Source organism: Limulus polyphemus, unplaced genomic scaffold (genome assembly GCF_000517525.1).
Source record: "Limulus polyphemus unplaced genomic scaffold, Limulus_polyphemus-2.1.2 Scaffold231, whole genome shotgun sequence".
NCBI classification, from domain to species: domain Eukaryota; kingdom Metazoa; phylum Arthropoda; class Merostomata; order Xiphosura; family Limulidae; genus Limulus; species Limulus polyphemus.
This window is the reverse complement of record NW_013665841.1, coordinates 157,967-163,308: the sequence shown is the minus strand read 5'-3', so window position 1 is coordinate 163,308 and position 5,342 is coordinate 157,967. Positions and strand designations below refer to the sequence as shown.

The following is a 5,342-nucleotide window of genomic DNA, read 5'->3' as shown; positions in this document are numbered from 1 at the left end:
AAAAAACCAACTTCGAAGAGCAATCTACTCCAAGTTTTGAAGCAAGAGTGGCCGAAAATCCCACAATCTAAAATTGACGAGATGATTCTCACGATGCCCCAAAAGATCATCGAACTCCACGAAGCAAAAGGAAGATCTACTAGATATTAATTAAATTATAAATATATCAATTCATGTGAACATGACTGAAAAATTTCATTTTTTTGAAAAGATGGTGTCTATTTACTTGTGACCACTCTGTGTATACTAGATGTTATTTGTCCCACAAAAGAAATTGAATTACCTAACCCTTGATACAAAAATTTTCCTCACATTAGTACATCACAACATCACTGCATGAATTGCAGTGTTGGAACTAGAGTCAAGTTAAGTGTCCTACTTATTTTTTACATATTTTTGTTCTGTCCTAAGTACAGAAAACTGAAGTGCCAACCCTCAGTTCACATTTCATGCTTCCAGTCATTCATAGTCTAAGGTTTGCAATCTGAGCACCATTTTTACCTGTTTTCAACTGAAATAAGTGATTTTTGAACTTGTTACCAGCTATCATGTGACAGTTTTTGATATTAGGAGGTGACTGAATCCTTAATTACCATTGTTGAAGGGTCAGTCATTTGGGTTATACTAAGATGCTTGTTGCACTTTATACAAATCTATTCAATAATTTTTTCAATTTTTTGTAGTGGCAGCCATCCTCTAGTTATATGTCACAGCAATATTTCCTTTAGATTACTCCTGTTGAGAGACTCGGGTGACATTTTTGAACAACTGTTAGAAACATTAGAGTTCGATGATGATGTTCCTGCCAGACAGCTACTCACTGTCTCCCCTTTTGAAAATTGTATTGCAAGCTATCCTTGATACGATTACATTTCTGCATTTGTAGACTTTGAGCAGTCTCCTAACACATAACAAAATCAGTCTGTTTTCAGTTATAAGTAAGCAGATATTCTACAAATTGGTATAAAGGTCCTAATGTAAGGGCTAGCTAGAAGTGATATTGGTTGAATCTTTAAAATGGTTGTCTAGAAGGAATGTAAGCTAAATCTGTAATATGGTTACATACAAAAGAGATGGGACTGACTCTCTTCATTATTATTACCTCCACCTCCAAAGGTGATGGAGGTTATGTGTTTGTCAGCAAAATTTCCCCAAAACAGCTAAATGGATTTAGATGAAATTTGGACTATGATCCAACTTAGAAGTGATTAGTTTTTGGAGGGTCATGGTCACAGCTATTAACATGGGGACCAATTTTTCACACCATTTTTCTCTATAACTCAGTCAAAAATTATCAGATTTTGATGAAACTTTGTGGACATATATATAGAATATAAATTCTCATTGTTCTGCCAAAACTGGTCTGTGTCCATTCATAATGATGGACGTACAGACACATTTTCGTATTTTTTTAGGGCCGAATATGATCAACACTTTGTGGTGGAGGTGTGTACTCTACTGATTGCCTCCTCTAGTTATTTAAGGATTAAGTTGAAGAAATGTGGGTGAAATTTCAATAGTTTAGTTAGAAGAGACGAAGGAAAATTTTGAAGGGAGATGGAGTTTAAATTTGCAAATATGATCATTGTCAGAAAAGTATGGGTCTAGCTTTGAAATAGTTGCCTAGAAGGAAAAGAGTTGAGTTATTAAAGTAACTTGCATAAAAGAAATTGGTATTTGACAAATTATTTTAAGCTTTAAGAAGGGAAATTGGAGCAGATAATACATATCCATAAGGAGCCAAAACTTCTAAAAGAAGCAAGTTATAGGTAGTATATAATCGATACTTGAAACCGTCAGTACTTGTTGAAACTCCATAATTACAGAATTGAGGAAAAACAAGACATTTTTACGTTTCACAAATAGTACAATTGTCTTGTTTTTCCTCAATTCTGTTATAGACAGCAATTTTTCATTTTCTCAATTTCTATGAGTGGTGTAGGATATTTTCTTTTCTTGTAAAATTATAGTTGTGTGGTTCCTACTTTAACATTAGTATCCTAGAGTGTTGTGACCTATGAATAGTTTCTTTGTGACACTTTTCATTGCATGATCTCAACCTTTTCATGGAAACCTCGAATGTGTTGGCCTATGTTGATACTTCCTTTTGTATTCTTTAGTTGCATGATCCTACCTTAATCATCGATGTCTTGAGTACCATAAAATAATAATTTTTTTTGTCAGTTTGATTACTGTCTATCCTGAGTTTTAGGTTATTGATTTGTTTATCAGTTTCTATTTGTTTGGTGACAGTTTCATCATGAATAACCGAGATGTAATGGCATATGTGTAATTTTCGTATTTGATTGTTTTAGTGCTTAATTACACCTTAACCACAATGTAACACTGAAGAATAGCAAGGGACATCTAGGCTACCCTATTCACTAAATTAAACTAAAACCTTAAAAAAGCCCACAAAACCTTAAAGCCAGCCTTTCTCATTCAAATATTTATCAAGCTTTCTCTTAAACTCCCTTAAATTAACTTCATCCACCACATCCAAAGGCCAACCACCCTGTTAGAAATATGGAACTGTTTTAGCTGAAGATGACATTTTGGTCCATCTACGCTACCCTATTCACTAAATTAAACTAAACCGTTAAAAAGCCCACAAAACCTTAAAGCCAGCCTTTCTCATTCAAATATTTATCAAGCTTTCTCTTAAACTCCCTTAAATTAACTTCATCCACCACATCCAAAGGCCAACCACCCTGTTAGAAATATAGAACTGTTTTAGCTGAAGATGACTTCTTTCCTGCCAAAATTTATATTAGTGTTCTCTAATCTTACCATTTTCATCATTACATATGAAAAAAAAAGATGCTTTAGTATTATAAATTCTCTTTACATTGTTAAACATTTTAATCAGGTCCCCTGTAATTCATCTTTTTTGAAGAGAAAATAAGTTCAGAGATCTTAACCTATCCTCATATGTCAACCTATCCATTCCAGGTATTAATCCTAATAGCCCTTCTCTGAACCTTTTCTAAAGTAAGAAACCCAAGAGTGAATACAATACTCCAAATGTGGCCTAACCAATGATATTACAGCTTCACTAGACTTGTATTCAGTAGTTCTGTAGGTATAATGTAAAATCCTATTTACCCTTAAGAGACTAATCAACCAGAACACCAAGATCTTTTTCTTCCATAACAATGTTAAGGTTATTCCTATCAATAATGCAAGGAAAATAAGCCTGTGGTTACTGGGGTAATTTTTATCACCATACCACCAAATACAAGGAATTCCAAAGGGAGGTAACTTCAACCTACAATTACAGATTTATATATTTTCAGACTGGAATTTTCATACATTACACACCTTAGTAAGAAAGACTTCAGAAAAACTTTGCACTTCAGCACACTTGAAGGTTATTAAGGTTTTCTAGACACAGCAAACAAATTTATCTACTGTAGCTTATTCCAAAAATAATTTTTACTAAAAACATGACACAATGTGTGGACTTAGATACTAGCATCAATAATAAAACATTCAATATCAAAGTTTTCAACACAATGGACCCCTTTCAACTTTCAAGCTATAAACTTTCCATTTGAAGCTGTAGACTTTCCATTTCCAAATATGAATATTCCAAGTAAGTTATGTTATAATGAATACTGCTCACAGCTTATTAATCAAAATATAATTTCTTCATTATTACAAGACTTTTTGGAGAGAGCTCGTAAATGCACTTTCATTTTTCACAAATGAAGCTTCTCCTGTGACATTTTAAACACAAAATTCATTCAACTTTGTGGAAAAGTCAACAATATCCTTACTACTGATTATAGGTTTAGAAGTTTTACAGAGTATCACAATCTTTTAAAAAAATTCACATCTACACTATAATTCCTTTGGAAGTTGTTTAGAGTAATAAGGAACAGGTTTAGTGTATTTTCCACCATTGGTTTTTACCTCCTGTTAGTTCAAGCTGTTATTAAATATAATTATTATTATGATTGATTTTAGCTATATAACAGTTTTGTGTATGGAATGACATTATATTATTAGTTGGATTATATTACTTTTTGCTAATTGCTTTTTTAGCATGTTTATGATTGTTCTAACTTTCCTTTTTAAGTCTTATTATTAAAATTCTTGAACTTTATTGAGGCTTATCTTTTTGGCTTTTACAGGAGATTTAACTTATTGCTTCCTGTTGCCTGCTTCGTGTGTTTTGTGGAGGATGGAGATTAGTTGGAGTGAGAATAGTTGTGTTCGACATACTTTGTAATATGTTTAACATATTGTTTTATTTCTATTACATTTAACATTTTAATATTTTCGTTACAGAACCAATATCCTACATATTTATTCTACAGTTTGGGTATTGATTTCATTACTTATTTGTTGTATTCATAAAAGTTAGTTTTTGTCTGTACTCTTGGTGATGTTTCTGTTACTTGAACAGTAACATATTTTGAGTAATTTGTCTCATAACCACACTCCTCTGAACTTATACTGATGCATCAAGTTTAGTGAGTTTTCATTGGTCAAGAGACATCGTTAGAGAGAGAGTTGGGGAAAGTTCAGCTTAACACAAATTTACAGATGTTACAATGTCCAAAGAAAATAAAATCTACATCAGTGCTTAAAGCCATAAGCTAATGATTGTATGTTCTCTAAGTAAGGCATATTTAATAATCTCTTTATTGCTTCTTTCATTAACAATATTGATTAGAATGTTTAATATGTATAATTTTTTAATTTAATCTGTAGTATTATACTTTTATTATAGAGATTGTTTTGCATTTTTTGCTTAATATATGTATTTAGGACTAACCTAAATCTTCTAACATGGTTGAACCTAGTGAGATTTATTGGGATTTAGGCCAAAACTTTTACAGCAAGGGTACTGAACTAATAAAACAATGCACTCTGCTGATCTTAATAAGTAAGAATGGAAGAAAAGTATATTTAATTAGCTATACTCATTACCAGGGTGATTTTTTTAACTTTACTCTAAGTAATGACCTTGCACTTATTGAAAGTTAATAATAATAATTGCTATAAATACTGATAGTTAAAATTTTTCATTGTTTGATCATAACTTGATCACTGGCATTTTGAGTTCTCTGGAATATGGATGGCTTTCTCGTGAAGTTTGTGATAATATGATCACCACTTGGCCTGTGAGATTGTGTGCTATAGAACATTTATGGTGCTCATCTGAATTCTTATTGTATCTTTACCATATATATACACCTGGAAAAAAGTTAAGCACCCCCAAATATTTTTCAGGATTGCTTATTGAAAATAAGGTTTAATTTTCATGATGTTGAGCAATGTTCATAATTTCAAACATAGTTAAAAGGATGTGAGTGTTCAGGTGTGACATTTAA

The 5,342-nt window shown here is 32.0% G+C and overlaps 1 protein-coding gene across 7 annotated transcripts in view; it reads left to right on the top strand.

The window, feature by feature from the left end:
- The window catches only part of LOC106478603 (DDB1- and CUL4-associated factor 17-like), a 48,128-nt gene that overhangs the window by 40,475 nt on the left and 2,311 nt on the right, over positions 1–5,342 (top strand). For 2 of the 7 annotated variants that reach the window (XR_002609944.1, XR_002609943.1), the window contains exon 15: positions 4,137–4,230. The exons of the other annotated variants lie outside the window; for them this stretch is intronic. The gene's annotated coding sequence lies outside the window, so the exon portion shown is untranslated. The remainder of the gene's footprint in view (positions 1–4,136; positions 4,231–5,342) is intronic. 7 annotated transcript variants of the gene reach the window in all.